At 39.5% G+C, this 17,803-nt stretch overlaps 1 protein-coding gene across 7 annotated transcripts in view; it reads left to right on the forward strand.

The window, feature by feature from the left end:
* LOC149237824 (uncharacterized) overlaps positions 1–17,803 on the forward strand; it is a 479,771-nt gene that overhangs the window by 451,994 nt on the left and 9,974 nt on the right. The window lies entirely within an intron of this gene.

Raw genomic sequence — 17,803 nt, forward strand, 5'->3', positions numbered from 1 at the left:
CCAAGACCATCCTCTTCGTCTTAGCCATTTCTTTCTTGCAGTTTGCCAACTATTGTGCATCTATTGGCTCTACCATGACATTCGTCATGAACTCCTTCAAACCATGCTCATCTAAAAGAAATTGCATTTTGTCCTTCCATATGCCAAAATTTGAAGGCTTGTCAAGTCTATCCCGATCTCTAAGAACTGTTGTGGTCATTCCTATGAAACTCAAACAACGTGGAAATCTCCTTGTCCTTCCTACTCGACCTAGCTTCTATTACTCGCACTCCCTTATGGAATGTGCAAATTTGCTCCTATTGCCTCCGGAAATCCTTCTCCGGTACTCGCACTACTTGCTACCTCAACTAGGCAACTCGCTCAACTTCCGGAAGTCCTCTGCAATCTGGCACACGTTCTATTGCTCTTGAAGATTGCATTAGCTGACTGGATAAACTGCTATGGCTTACTACTTTTGAAAGTCTCGAATGTTCATTTTTGGTTAGCATCGGATGTGCTCTTTGGCTGAATGGATAAATTGCAATGGCTTACTACTTTTGAAAGTCTTGAATGTTGATTTTTGGGTAGTATTGGATGTGCTCTAGTTCTGAAATTTTGTGGAGGGGCTAGAACATATGAGATCTCCAAGACCTAGAAATCATTTGGTGAAATTCCACTCGGATTTGTGTTTTATTAAAATAATTACTATTTTTAATGGGGTTCCTAAGTCTAAACTTAGGAAAATTAAAATATTAATGGGTATTAATGAAAATATGGGTAAGAAGCTTTTAATAGACAAGGATCAAGTCTAATTTAATCTTAGTCGTTGATTAGAGATTTAATCTCGGTCATTGATTTCTCAACAGGAAAAGTATAAATGGAGGCTTGGGGTCAGTTGGAGAAGACACACAGAGAGATTGAGGAAATCGATTTTTTGAGGTGAGAAGTTCTCAGGAGGGAAATCAATTGAGGAGATCTCTAGCAGAGGGGCAGTTTGGCAGAGGGACTTTAGTCCAAGGCCGAGAATACATAGCAGAGAGGTAGAGTAGCACCAGGAGAGACAACACAGCTCCAGAAAGGGTGACGCAGAGGCTAGAGGAGTTGATGCAATCACTTAGAGGTAGCGCTGGGGTTTCTATGATGCAGAGAAATCAACAGTTCAGCAAATTGATTTCAGAGTTGGGAAGGCTCATTGGGAGGGTGACGTAGCTCCTAGAGGAAGTGACGTAGTTCCAGCGTAGAGCTTGGAGCAGCCATCGCTGCCCAGCACTGGGGACAGCGCAGTCACCTATGGGGTTTGTTCATCCAGTTGCTGGATTCGCCAAAATATCTTTCTCCAAATGGAGGTACTTTTTCCGGGTTTATTCTCTATTGGGTAAGCCGAATTTGGCACTCTAGTTGTATTAAAAATATGCTCAATAATAAAACCCTCATATCTGTTGCACCGGTTTTCCAGCATTGTGTTTTTCTGGGGATGTTTAGTCCAAAAATAGGTGTGTCCTTTGTAAGGTTGTCTCATTTATTTTTCAGTACTTGATATGTATAGTGGTGTAGGCTGCAGTGTATTTACATTAATATTTTCTGAAGCATTCTGAAAATAAGTTGTTAAATTGAAGAACACAAGTAGGTAATGCAAATCAGTTTACTGCAGTAGGATTTTTGACTTGTTCGATTCAGAATTTTTCACATCGAATCTCCTCCTGAAAACTAGATCTGGAAACCCTTTGAAAAATTATGGAAATTCCTCCTTTTCTGAGTGTTTTTCTCTTCCACCCAGCGCTGATATGATGCTGAAAACCTCTTGCAAACAAAATGCACCCAGATTTTCTCAACAAAATCACTAAGTAGCTCACCAAAACCCTCTATCTAGGAAATCCACAACCTGCAAAAATCTGCTTCTAAGGTTGATTGAATTTTCCTCCAACTCGGATCTGGAAATCAAACCCTTTGCCTTTGCAAATTTGCACTTCCTGGTGGCCTATGCAGATCTGAGAAATTCGTACTCAAAACCCCCCATTAACTTGCACAATTTCTCCTTCTCACTACTGAGCGTCTGATCTGATCAAAATTGCTTTAGGACTTGTAGTAGTGACATCTTCAAGGTGTGATAATTCAAGGTGACTTTATTATGCCTTTAGTTGATATGAAATTTATTTATTTTAGGACTTGTAGTAGTGATATATATATTATGTGCATGAGGATATGAACATTTTATTATTATTTTTAAACCTCATCTCGTAGCTGTAATTCTATACTAACCCAACTTAGTAATTATTATTAATGAGAAATGTAAATTTAACTTCAGTTATTAACACCTCTAACTTAATGTGACATGGCATATGCTTTTACTATTTTAATATTTTTCATAGAAGGCCCATTATAGACCCCAACTTTACTCTTATGGGTGATGAGTTTTGGGAAAGACTATAGAGAACCCCAACTTTAAGGACATGACCTAGAGATAGAACTGTTGAACATGGTAGATTCAGTCAGTGTTTTCATTGGCAAAAGTAAAGAAGAAATTATGAATTATCTTGTTGACCAAGTCAGCCCCACTCCTTGAATGGGTTTGAACCTAAGGTCAAAACCCTCCTCCTAGCACACATATAAATTGGTATTCGATTGACTTCATCACCAACAAACACAAGGAGTTTTGTTCACACGTTCGAGGAGAAGAAGAAAAAGAAGAAGATTTGTTCTGCATTGACCAACTATTTGACTTTTGTTTGACCATCTTTGACTTGGATTATATGTTGATGTTTGTCTGAACTTTTGATTGATTTTGGAGGCTGAAAGTTTTAGTGGTTCGTTGAATCTGTTTGACTGAAGTTCGGCTCTTGTTTTGGCTCATTCATCGAGAGTTGACTGTAGGTCAACTTCTATGATTTGACCGAGCTTTGACTGTGGTATTGCAAGCCGAATTTCAGCCCTTTGACCAACTGCCTTAGACTGATCTGTAAAATGTCTTGGATATTCCACTAGACAGTTCGTCACAACAGATCTGATAATATTATATTAAAAATTTGAGATTCTACACTATTAAAGTTTTATTAAACTTTAAGATCTGTAGATTTAATTGTAATTAGTGCATGCATGCGAATGGAAATTATGCAGAAAAGTAGAGAATGACAAAATAAGCTCACACACACATAAGACACAAGATATGCTCTATGGGAAACCCTTTCAGGAGAAAACCCAGTTGGAAGGTGAGGCCACTTCGCTCTCTTTCTTTGTCTGGAAATATGGCTGCAGGTACAAAGAAGTAATGCCTGTGGCCCATGGACTGCTATAGTACACAGGTCCTCTCTATGTTCTCTACCTCCTATCTCTCCTGGCTATCTTTGTTCAGCTATGGAAGAAAATGCTCCCAAAAGAATGGAATGCCTCTTCCTCCTAATGGCCTAGTTATAACATAGCCTGATAGCCCTACTAGTGGTTAATTTTTGTTGAAGTTTCTAAGTTTACTTAATTACAAACCCTTCATGCACTTTTTCTGGTTTATTCCTATCTACTTGTTATTTTTTCCTTTAACAAGTTATTTACAAAGTAAATACTGAAAATAAACACCAATGCATGCTCAACATATTACAGATCAGCAACTAAAGGAAACAAGAACAATCATAGCACATGACACCATATTTTTTGGACCAATGTCCCCGGAAAAACCCAATGCGGGAAAACCGATGCAGTTATCTGAGGGTTTTCTTATTAAGCATTATCAGAGTACAATCTGGGTGCCGAAACTGGCCTACCCAACAGAGAATTTCCTTAGCAGCTATACCTCATAGTTTAAGACAAATCTCTTGGCTGAAACCCCAGAGAATCCTTCCGGCAGCTCTCAGCACAAAACTGCTCTGCAACCCCAATGCTTGCACAATCTGGACTGCGTCAGCCCCTCTCTTTCTGACGCTAGCCCTGCGTCAGCCTTTCTTGGCCTGCATAAGCCCCAGGAGGCCCTATGTTAGCTTTTTGGGCCTCTGTGCCAGACACGTTGGCCTCTCTGGTGCTCTGCGCAACACTTGGCTACCTCTGCATGGCCCTGTGTCACTCTCCTTGGCTGCTGCGTTACTCTCCTGGCACAATCTCTGCCTTCTCTGTTTCTCGGTACTCAATGCCTCTCAGCTGCTCTCCTGATCACTGATTTTATCTCTCTTAGCAAACCCCACTCTAGAGAATAGAATGACTGATCATCTGGTGTGATCTCCAAGTGACCCTCAAGCCTCCTCTTATACTTTTCCTGTTGACGATTCAACGGTCGAGGTTAAGTCCCTAATCAACAACTAAGATTAGATCTGGCTTGATCCATGTCTTTTTGGACCACTTTAACACATTCATATTGATACTCATTAATATTTTATTTTCCCTAAGTTTAAACTTAGGGACTCCATTAAAAATATTAATTATTTTAATATCTCCTTATCTGTTTAGAATGTGCCCAAACCCTTTATGGGTATTGGATGTCTCATGTACCCCAACCTCTCCACCAATTTTCGTGGCTAGAGCACATCTGATGCTACCCCAAATCAACACTCCCTCTTAGTGAGGACTGTGCTCTAGCAATACTCCTCACTAAGTATTACTCTGATCATCCAGCATCAGTACCTGTACTGATGCTAGGCCTTCCTGCCCAACATCCTCTGCACTACTGCCTCCTGTACTACTGCCCATGGTTCTGCCACTGCCACTGCTGCATCTGTACAACAACTCCCTCTACATTCGTGCTACTGCTGGTCCTTTCTTCCAGCACTGCATCCACACTGCACCTCCTCTCATCATGCTGCATCGTGCTGCCCACTTCTGCACTGCAACTCAATTATTGAGAAGTAAGTAATTGATCTCCCAACTGACCTCCCTGTTAGGCTAGAAACACCCACTGATGCTGAAGCTCCCTCTATCGCTGACAAGTGCTCCCTCTCTTTGACCTCCGCGTTGCTGCAACAACTCCCTGCATCTCGCACCATTGCACACCTCTCTGTGCCTTCCTGCACTGGTGCAACACTCCTCTGCCTCTCGCACTACTGCAGCCTGCTAGCTCTGCGCTGTCTCGAGACTCCTGCACTGTAGCTCTCTCTGCCGCTCCATCCGCATCCGTCTCTACCCACCCAGCCAGTCTTGCTACTTCTCGTCGGTGCTCCCGTAGTAAAGTCTAATCCAAGAGGCTAGGTACCTCAAGGATCCCGCCTCTCATCGCCTATAGTCCACCTGACTATAGCTCGATGTCTCCCCACTTCCGCTCAAGTGGTGTGTGTGCACTCATGCAACAGTCATCATTTGTCAAAACTTCCTTCGTTGCCCTTGTTGGCGCTGCCTTAGTCTCGGAAGACTCTCCCTTACTCTTCTTCCATGGGCACTGGGTCACATAATGACCCATCTCCCCACAGTGGAAGCACTTGATCTTGGAGAGATCTTTCTTTTTCCACTTCTCCTGCTTTCCCTCAGATGCTAGGGCCACATCTTCCTCCTCCTGCTTGAGTTTGATCCCCTTGCTGCTGCTACTTGTCTTCGACTGCCGTCTGATCTTTTCCTGGTGAAGATCTGCCCACATCTCGTCCCAAGGTGGGAGAGCCCCTCTACCCAGGATACTCTAGACAAACACTTCCCAATCTTCTGAGGCAGCATTCAGGGTTGTCCTCACCATAAGCTCCTGATCTGGTGTCGCTCTATAGCAGTCAACTAGTCTCGGATCTCATTCAGTCCTCTGAGGAAGGTGTCAATCGATTGACCCTTCTTCATCTGATACGACCTCATCTGGTTCTCGAGCAGCATTCTTCTTTGCACAGAAGTATGCTGGTATAGGTTCTTGAGAGCCTCCCACATCTCAACTTCCATTTCCTTCTCGGCTATATGTGGTACTACATGATCCTTGACCCCGTCAAGGATAATGCACTTAGCCCTCGCAATCGCCTTTTCGTACCTGTCATTATCATTGGGGTTGATTGGGATAGCTATAACCTTCAAGGCGAAGTTCTTGACATGATTCCTGTAAAGTACTGATAAGATTTTGGCCTTCCAGACTGCGAAGTTTGATGCTCCATCAAGTCTATCCTGGTCTCTTACCCCGTGTAGTGCCATGATGCTCCTCTACTTCCCTCCTGGAAGCTCTCTGTTCGACTCCTCTGAGTCTCTACTACCCGTCTGGAAGTTCTCTTTTGGACTCCCTCTGAGTCCTGATTTCCCTCCTGGAAATCCTTCTGCCGCTTGTCGAGATGCCCCCTACTCTAATCGTCTTGTGCAACTGCACTGTTGATCCGAGTTCCTTGGCTAGAAACCCTCGGTAACAACTCCTCTGGCCCTGCTCTATCAGGTATTGTTTTGACTACAGTACCTCACTAGCTCCACTTTGCAATATTCCTACAGCCTTCTAGAGCCCAGCCACTGCCTCTCTGTGAACTGCGTTAGCCCCTCTCTGGCTCACGCTAGCTTTGCATCACCTCGGATGGGTCTGCGTTAGCCCTCTGGCCCTTTGTGTCAGCAACGCTGGCCTCTTTGAGGCTCTGCGTAGTTCCCGGCTTCTTCTGCGTGGCTCTGGCTGGCTCTGCGTCACACTTCCTTGGCTTCTGCGCTACTAGAAACAACTTCTGTCACCTCGGGACAGTGGTTTTCCACTGCTATTGCTCTGCTCGGCTGATGTCTTTTAGTCCTCCTGTGGTCTGCAATCACGCTCTGATACCATGTTGAAGTTTCTAAGTTTACTTAGTTAGAAACCCTTCATGCACTTTTTCTGATTTATTCCTACCTACTTGTTATTTTTTCCTTTAACAAGTTATTTACAAAGTAAATACTGAAAATAAATGCTAGTGCATGCTCAACATATTACAAATCAACAACTAAAAGAAACAAGAGCAAACAAACCACATGTCACCATATTTTTTGGACCAATGTCCCCGGAAAAACCTAATGCAGGAAAACCGGTGTAGCTATCTGAGGGTTTTCTTATTACGCAATATCAGAGTACAATCTGGGTGCCGAAACTGGCTTACCCAACAAAGAATTTCCTTAGCAGCTATACCTCACAGTTTGAGAGAAATCTCCTGGCCGAAACCCTGGAAAATCCTTCCGGCAACTCTTCAGCACAAAACTGCTCTGCAATCCCAGCGTCTGCCCAATCTGGATTGCGTCAGCCCCTCTCTGTCTCATGCTGGCCCTACGTCAGCCCCAGGAGGCCCTGCGTCAGCATTTTGGGCCTCTGTGCCAGACACGCTGGCCTCTCTGGTGCTTTGTGCAGCACTTGGCTGCCTCTGCATGGCCCTGCATGAGCCCTTGCTGTCTCTGCGTCACTCTCCTTGGTTGCTGCGTTGCTCTCCCAGCGCAATCTCTGCCTTCTCTGTTTCTCGGTACTCAATGCCCCTCAGCTGCTCTCCTGATCACTGATTCTATCCCTCTTAGCAAACCCCGCACTAGAGAATAGAATGACTGATCATCTGGTGTGATCTCCAAGTGACCCTCAAGCCTCCTCTTATACTTTTCCTGTTGACGATTCAATGGCCGAGATTAAATCCCTAATCAATGGCTAAGATTAGATCTGGCTTGATTCATGTCTTTTTGGACCACTCTAACACAAATTCATATTAATACTCATTAATATTTTATTTTCCCTAAGTTTAAACTTAGGGACTCCATTAAAAATATTGATTATTTTAATTTTTAATATCTCTTGATCTGTTTAGAATTTGCCCAAACCCTTTTTGGGTATTGGAGATCTCATGTGCCCCAACCTCTCCACCAATTTTTGTGGCTAGAGCACATTCGATGCTACCCCAAATAAATTTTTTTGACTATATAAAATCTTAGCTAGAGTTATAATATAGACTCTTCTACAGTCTTTTACATCATAATCACGTGGCTAGCCCCTTTTCCATGAATAATGGGGGTTGATGCGACATCCTCTCGAACTATAGGTGTGAGAAGGTCAATTTCTGAGTGGCATAACTTTTGCATACGGATTCTAATTGACGCTCTTCTTGCGCTGTTGGAAAGATCTTTGTGTGTAGAATAGAATGACATGGTGCACTTATGTGTTAAAGTTTTACCCCCAAAAAACGTCGTTTGATGCCTCGAAATGCTCCCAAAAAATTTCTAAGTCTATCCGTTAGGAATTTAATTTGTATTCTTCTGGTTTATTTCTTCTACTTGTTTAAATTCGAACAAGTTATTTAAAACATATAAATAACGAAATAAACACAACACAGTCTCAACATCTACAGATCAACAACTGAAAGAAAACAAACACGCAAGTGACACCGTTATTTTTGGACAACTCATCCCCGGAAAACCCATTGCGGGAAAACAGGTGCAACAATTCTGAGGGTTTATTATTATGCAGTATATCCTGGAGTACAATTGGGTGCCAAACTGGCTCGCTCGACAGAGAAAAACAAGCGGCAGTAATGCCTCTCTATTCAGAAACAGGTATTCAGAAAATCTGTCCCATGAAACCCTCTCCAGCAACTCTGAAGCACTGTGATGGCCCTTCTGGCCTTTGCGTCAGCCTCAGCACCCCCTGTGTTAGCCCTCTGAGGCACTGCGCAGCCTTTGGGACCCTTTGCGTCACTCCTGTTGCCCTTTGCGTGGATGATGCAAGCTCTCTGGCCTCTGTGTTGTCTCTGCTGGGCTTTGTGTGGCCTGATCTGGCTTCAGCGTCTGCCTCTTTGCTTCTGCACTAGTCTCTCGGCACTATCTCTACCTCTCTGTGCAATACTCACTGCCCCTCGTTGTTGATCACTGGTTTGACTTTACTTAGCAAACCCCGCTCTAGTAAATCGAATGACTGATCACTCTGGTGTATCTCCAATAGACCCTCAAGCCCCCTCTTATACTCTTCCTTTTGAGTCTTCAATGGCCGAGATTAAGTCTCTAATCAACAACTAAGATTAGATTTAGCTTGATCCATGTCATTTAAAACCTTCTCACCTAGTTTTATATTAATACCCATTAATATTTTAATTTTCCTAAGTTTAGACTTAGGAACTCCATTAAAAATATTAATTAATATTTTTAATATTTCTCTAACCGGGTGGAATTTTCCCAAACCATTTTTGGGTCTTGGAGATCTCATGTGCCTTAGCCTCTCCACCAATTTTCATGGCTAGAGCACATCCGATGCTACCACAAATCAACACTGTGGCCTGTGGACTGCTACAGTACATAGATCCTCTCTGTATTCTCTACCTCCTATCTCTCCTGGCTATCTTTGCTCAGCTATGGGAGAAAATGCTTTCGAAAGAATGGAATGTCTCTTCCTCCTAATGGCTCGGTTATAACATAGCCTGATAGCCTACTAGTGGTTAATTTTGACTACATCAACTCTTAACTAGAGTTATAATATAGACTCTTCTAGAGTCTTTTACATCATAATCATGTGGCTAGCCCCTTTTCCATGAATAATGGGAGTTGACGCAACATCCTCTCGAACTATAGGTGTGAGAAGGTCAACTTCTGAGTGGCATAAATTTTTCATACAGAATTTGATTGACGCTCTTCTTGTGCTATTGGAAAGATCTCTGTGGGTAGAATAGAATGAAATGGTGCGTGCTAAAGCGTTAAAGTTTTACCCCCAAAAAACGTCATTTGATGCCTCAAAATGCTCCCAAAAGGTTTCAGTGTTGATTTCTGGTAGCATCGAATGTGCTCTTAGCCTTAAAATTTGCAGGGAGGCTAGGACACATGTATCCACAATACCATAAATAGTTTTGGGAAATTCTACCTAGAGACAATTTTATTAAAATAATTAATTATTTTTAATGAGTGCCTAAGTCTAAACTTAGGAAATTAAAATAATTAAAGGGTATTAATCAAACTGAGGGTGAAACTTCTAGAAGACGAAGATCAAGTCAATATAATCTGAGCCATTGATTAGAATCTAATCTGGGTCATTGATTACTCAACTGGAGGATTATAAGGACTTCAATGGGCAGGCATTTGGAAGATACACCAAGCAGATACTCAATTTTCCAGGTAAGATCGATTTTCTCATTGGTTGAAGTTCGACAAGAGGAAATTGAATTAGAGGGAGAGTTGTAGGTGAGAAGGAGAGAGGGCATCAACATCAGTTGGGAGTGTAGGAGCAGAAAGAAGAGACAGAGCAGAGGAGGGACAGCGCATAGGCAGTGACGGTGGGACTGCACAGTCCCTACGCAGAAGCTGATGCAGTGAGACGCAGAGAGGGCAATAGGTCCTCTCCAGAGTCAGAATCTCGTTAAGAAGCGTGAGAATATTGTCTGTAAAATTTCTCATAGAAATTCCTCTTTTATTCTACTGGTTGTATCTTGTACATGAGATTTTTGTTGAAGATCAATAAAGAAACCCTCATCTGCTTCAACTATTTTCCCGCATTGGGTTTTTTTGGGGATAATTGTCCAAAAATAATTGTCATTGTGATTATACTGTGCTAGTATTTTTCTTTGCATTTACTTTGTGCAATTTTTTAATTGTGAAGGTTGCGGTAGAATTTATTTCGATATTTGTTGTAGAAACACTATGATTAACTTATTTCTGAATTAATAAGTAGAAGAAATAATATTAGTCACTGTAGTTCGATTTCTATTCAGAAATTTTCACATTTAGACCCTGTTTTGCCAAACTCGGTCTTGCTAGTAAAAAAGGTCCCGTGAGCTGATTCCTCCACTTTTTCCACTCCGAATGCATCGAGATGGATGACAAACAATATAATGATCCAATCCGGATCACAGGATGGAATTCAGCCCCTTTGTTCTAGACTTTGAAGTTTGAATTGGACCAACGTTGACTATTTCTCTCTCCTTTGACTAGTTTGACTTGGCATTTATTGAGGTCAAAAATTGGAATTTTGATTGGAACATTATGATGAACATTTTGATGAATTGAACTCTCTCTCATAAGGAAAGATTTTTGGGTTTTCCCTTTGTGGGTTTTTCCCTGGTCGTTGACCAAGAATTTGGTGTCTCTTATCTGATTGTTTACTGTGATCTCTATTGCTCTATTGAAAAAGTTAATGGTTGAAATTTTTCATGTATAACTACTTAATGATTGGAATGCACTAAACAAGTATAATTGTATCATAGGAAGTAGTTATCAGTTTGAAAATTTGTACTAGTGTTGATTGCACTAGAAAATCAACTTGGGATCAAAGCTTTGGTGAAGGGAAAGAGCATTGAGATCACTTTGAACAGCATTGGGATTCTATATCTTTGTTTTTGATTGGTCATCTTCATCATGAATTCCTTCATGAAGATAGAAAACAAGCTTGAAGGAGCTACAAATTACAAGGCATGGAAGATTAGAATTGACCTAGTGCCTGTAAGGCATAAGGTCTTGGGTATTGTTTTGGGAAAATTTATTGAACCAACGGAACAAGCGGGGAAGGTCAAGTTTCATGAGGATGATATCTTTGCCATGAGCATCATTGTGAAATTTGCTAGAGATCACTTTATTCCTTATATTGTTGATCTCAAATCTTCCAAGGAGATGTATGCTGCCCTTATTGGATTATATACCATCAACAACATCAATCAATCTATAACTCTAAGGAGTTGGTTTCGTGCAGTCAAGATGACAAGGAATGATGTTATGGAATCATATTTTGTAAGAATATCTCAAATAAGGTATCAACTCAAAGCTATTGATGAATAAGTATTCGACAAAGAATTGGTACTTGTGGCAATGGGTGGGTCTGCTTGACTCTTGGGATACTTTTGCACCAAGCATTAGTGGCAGAGAAAATGCACCTATCTTTGATAAGCTATGGGTTGCTTGCAATCAAGAAGAATATAAGCTCATGTCCAAAGGCAAGGTTCCAAATCCAAATGAAGATTCTCAAGCTTTTGCAACTCACTCAAAGAATAGCAAGGGAAGAAGAAATTTTGGAAGATTTCAAAGAAGTACAGGTAGAAGACCTAATTCAACATCTTCTCTAAGATCTGCTCCAAGAAGAGGACCTGCCCAACAACGAATACCTCCTCCTCCCTCTCAAGATAGAAGAGACATGACAAATGTTCAGTGCTATCGTTGCCAAGCATATGGTCACTATCAAAATAGGTGTCCTCAAAGGAATGATGATCAAAAAAGGAAAGGGAAGCACCATGCTTTTGTAACTGACCTTAATGAACCATCTCATAAGAGGAGGCCTAGGAAGAAAGATTTTGATGATGAATATTCATTTTATTTTTCTTTTATAGGTTCCATTGCAGGTCATGATGAAATTTGGTTGGTGGACAGTGGTGCCTCTAGGCACATGACTAGAAGTTGTGAGAATCTCTCTGAATTGGTTGAAAAGAAGATAGCTCAAAGGGTTGAGCTTGGAGACAATGGAAAGTACGAAGTCAAAGGCATTGGTTCTTCATCCTTCCAATTGGAATCAGGAGGTAATGTCTCTATTAACAATATTTTATATGTTCCTAGTTTGAAGAAGAATTTGTTGTCTATTTCATCTCTTGAAGACAAAGGGTATAGAATTGCATTCATTGATGGACAAGTTCTAGTATGGAAGAAAGACTCCTCCTTTGAATCTTCCAAGGTCATTGGTGTACAAATAGGAGGCCTATATTGTCTCCTTGGTCACTCAATTCAATCCTTGATACACAACACATTTGATCATTGTGAACTATGGCATTGAAGGTACGCTCATGTGCATCATAAAGCTTTGTATAGAATGAAGCATTTTGTTAAAGGTGTCCCTGCAATCAAGATTGAACATTATGGAGTTTGCAAAAGATGTGCTCTTGGGAAAAATGCCAAATGAATCTACAAAATCAAGCATGCAGCTGATGGAAGCATTGCGAAGTACACGACAAGATTTGTGGCTCGTGGATTCTCCCAGAAATAGGGAGAAGATTATAAAGACACTTTTTCTTTGGTTGCCAGGTACTCTTCTATTAGATCCATTATTTCTCTCGCTTCTATTGCAGGTTGGAAATTGCATCAAATGGATGTCAAGACTGCCTTTCTTAATGGAGTCATTGAAGAAGAATTTTATATTGAGTGGCCTCAAGGCTTTGAGATTCATGATAGAGATACACATGTTTGCAAATTGAATAAAGACTTGTATGAGCTTAAGTTGGCTCCTTGTGCATGGTACTCTCACATTGATAGCTATTTGTTGAGCCTTGGTCTAAAAAAGAGCGATGTTGATTCGAATTTGAACTTCAAAGTTGTTGAAGGTGAGCCCTTGATTTTGTTGCTATATGTAGATGATTTATTTCTAGCGTGACAAGGAAAGTGGTTGATAGATTCACAAGGGAAGTGTTGAGGAAAGAGTGAGCACACGCTAAATCACCCCTCAATACCTCATTAAACCCCATCAATAATATTTCATCCAAATGCCCCTTGTAAAGAAAAATGGCAACTGATGATCACTAATATCAATGCATATGATAACAATATATGGATCGGATCCATAATGCTCCATGTGTTGTTGAATTTTTGTAGCTATGATCGGTCTTCATAATTATTATTTTAGTACTTGATGTATTTATAATAATAAATATAAAGCATGTTCTTTGTGCTAATGTCTAAAGAGAAACTTTAAGACATGTTCTTCATTTCCATTGAAAAGAGAAAATTTAAATTTTGAAAAATTAATTTTTGGCTCCAAGCAAGCCAAGTCCACCAAGTCAAAGAGGCACCCATTTGGCCAGCTAGAAGACTATATAAAGACACTCGTCCTCCATCTTTTTGACACACAATTTGGATCACTTCTGAGGCAAAGTTTGGATCATCTCTAGGACGAGTCTGAGGTTGAATCTTGAGACAAGAAGAGGATGGAATCTGAGGCTTATACAAGGATGAATTTGAGGACGAATTTATGGCATGGTGTGGGACCAAATCTCTGAGGAAAGCATAGGATTGAATCTCTGAGCAAAGCACATGAACAAATCTCTAAGGAAAGAACAAGACTAAATCTTTGAGGAAAGTGCAGGACCAAATTTCTGAGGTATGTCAAAGCAGCGAGTCCGAGTTTCTTGGATGCAGAAGAAGGCCAAAATTCGACCCTAGCAGAGCGACCAAACCAAGTCTCTTGGGCAGATGTTTGACTTGACTAGGAAGGAGTAGGACTAGGTTTGACCAAGTCTCTTTGCTGGTCAATTTGGCCTTGTGAATGACTAGAAGATCTAGGTCTCTTTTGTTGGACTGAAGAATTTCTCTATAGGTTGTTGTGCTTTCCCAGGGGAATTGTTTTGTGTTCTTGTTTGACTGTCTCTTTATGATCCTACTAGCATTTTGTGTTATTGTTGAGATCCTTTGTGTAATTGCTTTATGATGAATATGAATGCAAGAAAAGGATTAACCTAAGAGAAGTCATATGAAGTAATTATCAGTTTAGAGGATGCTTGAAAAATCAACTGCGCAATTTGCCTAGTTAGGGCCTTCAACTAGGTCAAATACCTTAGGCCACATGAGGGGTTAACATGGAGCTTTCTATGGAATTTTTCATGTAGGCCAAAATATTTTGGTTTGAAGACCACTTTTGATCCTTCTGAATAGGTCCTTGGACATTCATATCCATCTTAGATAGATAGGAATTTGGAATGTCGTTGCATTGTTCTATAGAGAATTGATTATAAACAATTGTGGCCTTTCTAAATATTTGATCTTACACTGTTAACCATCCTCCCAACTCCTTATATAGACTTTGATTCTATGATTACCCAATTCCATTGTCCAATATACTAATGGATCAATTTGATACTTTATTTACAATTATAAATCAATCAAAGATATATGAGAAACACAACATACTATAATGCTAAGCTAGTTGTACAAGCCACAATGGTTTTATCGCTAACTTTATTGAGATCCCTATTTAGTAAGCTTTTATTTGATGTTACCCCAAAGAACACATGAAGCTCAACTCAAGAAGCTTTCTCTACTCTCTTGGTGTCTACATACTTTTTTGGTGGCCTTTGGCTTCTTTCAATTTTTGTTTATCATGGGCACTTTTCCATCTTTTATAATATTCGAGGTCCAAAGTTAATTCCATATTTCAAAGTTATTCAAAATTAATGAATTGTTGCATCTCTTTCCACACAAAAAATCATATAAACCAATGACCATTGATGTATGGAAGCCATTATTGAACACAAACTCCAACATGCAAAGATAACTTTCTCATTTGGAACGTTTGTTAATAATCCATATTGACAACTTTTATTCTACATATATTCAAGTAACCTATTTTATCTCCTAATTTTCTTGTAAGATTGTAGAAGTTACCTTACGCTCTATAATTCAACTTAATGGGCATTTCTTAGAACAAATTTTACCAAAATTGAAAACTGAACTCTACAATTGTTCTCTACCTTTGTATTTAAACTTTCTCTTGGGGAGTCCATGTAATCTCATAATTTCTTTGTGGACATTCCAATAAGTATGGTACTTTGTATGAAATGGAATTCTTTGGTTAGTTTATCTAAAACTACTATAATGGCCAAAGTTATTAAAATAAGAGGTGGGATGGATTTGGTTTGCCCCAAAAATATGGAAAAGCTAGCATAGACACTGGTTGACTAAAAAATTAATAAGATCTTCAAATTATATATTCATTACATTTTCAAAACCATTAGACACCAAATATGAAAAGTTTTCTCATCTATATTACATGGAAGACGAGAGAAGATAAATTTTCTATGTCCAACGAATGACCAAATAGTAGATCAACGGGACTTAGAAGTACAACTAGTGCCTGGACATAGTGGGATTGCAAAAGAAAATTGTTATCAAATGAGTGTATAGCCCATCTAAAATCTTGTTCATTAGAATAAATTTCCCAAGTCTAGGAATCCCATGTTCACTTTCTCTTTGTGAATGGCTTCAACAATATTGAAAAAGAGTTTGGGTTTAGGAAGGGTCTAGATCCTTTTTCCTGCTTCAACAGTATTGAAAAAGAGTTTGGGTTTAGGAAGGGTCTAGATACTTTTTCCCTTTTGTGTGTGTTTTTAGGGGTTTCATCCCGCTAGTTGGACTAGTTTGACTCCAAAGTGACTAATTCAGAGAGCCAGTCAAGGCCAATTTTCAGTCAAAATGGTCCAACTCCGTTGGTTTTGATAACTATGCTAATGTTATGAATAAAGTATATATACAATAATATAAATATAAATAATAATGATAATGATAATAATGATTAATTAATTAGTGATTAGTATAGAAGAGGCATATCTCCAAGGACATGACCATTCATGAAAGGGTACCTGTCTAGGTATATAAATTGGCCCTCATTTGTAACAATATCATCACATCTTCTGTGAATTTCTATATAAATATATTTGTCCTATCATGGATATTTATGTATTTCAAATTGTTACAAATAAGGGTCAACTTATATACCTCGGTAGGTGCCTTTTCATGAATAGTCATGTCCTTGGAGACATGCCTCTTTTATACTAATCACTAGTTAATTAATCATTATTATAATTATCATTATTATTTATATATATTTTATTCATAACATTGCCTTCTTCAAAAAGCTTTGTTCTCAAAGCTTATTGTTGACAAGGTGTGACATTTGTTGTTGGAAATACTGAGAGGGGGGGTGAATCAATATTTCTTTTCAATTGTTATTTTTACCAGTTAGATCACTTATATTTAGAACACAAAATGAAAAATAAGAATAAATGCTTTTATTAATATAATCTTTATAATGAATCAAGTACAATTTATATAGGGCTCCAACCCTAGATGAAGACACCGATCTTCAATCTTCCAATCTCCAACCTATTGCCAAGCACCAACTTGGACTTCCAATGCTCCAACCTTGTCAATTCTGAGGCACCAACCTCAAGGGCTCCAAACCTATATCGCGTATAGGCTCCGACCTGGTTTCTTGAGGACTTTGATCCTCTAGGGCTCCAACCCTATCTATTTGCCAAGCACCAACTTGGACTTTCCAAGGCACCAACCTTGAGTTTAGGAGCACCAACTCCAAGGACACCAATCTTATATTTGCCAAGCACCAACTTGGACTTTCCAAGGCACCAACCTTGTCAATTTTGAGGTACCAACCCCAAGGGCTTCAACCAATGTTACTTGGGAGCGGGAGCGGAAGCGGGGAGCGGGAGCGGAAGCGGGAGTGGGAGCGACCATTTTCAGAAGCTCCCGGTTTGGGAGCGAATCCCAGAGCGATTTTTTAAAAATATATATATTTTTTATATTTTTTAATTTTTGATACATATATGTCAACAAAAACATGTAGAATGATGAATTAGATATAAAAAACATAAAAAAGCATAGATTGAACCATATAACAACAATCATCTAGAAGTTATAATCTTCATCAACCACGTCCGCAAGTTAGTAACATAGTAACATACAACATATTGAGTCTCATGATTCATCAATCTTAAAGTTTCAAGCTTTCAAAATTCAATATATAACATTTATCATCATTGATCACCAAAGTTGTACTTGTAAGCTAAGTGTAACCATTACAACAAATAATATCTAACATGAAATGAAATGTTATAAAATGAAATGAAATGAATTAACTTTCAACTTTCATGAAGCATCATATTCATAATTCATTACTAATGAGTTATAATTGCCAACTTCAAACTTAAATTGTCATATATTGTTTAAAAAAATATCATAATAAATATGAAAGAGTCAATAGTTATAAAAGCTACTAGAAACTAGAAAAGAGAAGTAAATCTATTATCTATTTCTTATGCTTGGGCCTCTTGCCACCACAAGAAATGTCTAATTTTTTAGTCTTGTTGCAAAATCAGGATCTTTGTCATTAATATCACCCTCCAAGCATTAATATCCAGAGGTATCTTTGTCATTACCTTTGTATCTGTATAGGGATCTTTGTCATTAACATCACCCTCTAAGCATTAACATAAGATAGAAAAAGCAT

The sequence above is a fragment of the Pinus tabuliformis genome, chromosome 8 (assembly GCF_031772625.1).
Source record: "Pinus tabuliformis cultivar Carrire ecotype Pingquan chromosome 8, CPIR1, whole genome shotgun sequence".
In the NCBI taxonomy this organism is placed as follows: domain Eukaryota; kingdom Viridiplantae; phylum Streptophyta; class Pinopsida; order Pinales; family Pinaceae; genus Pinus; species Pinus tabuliformis.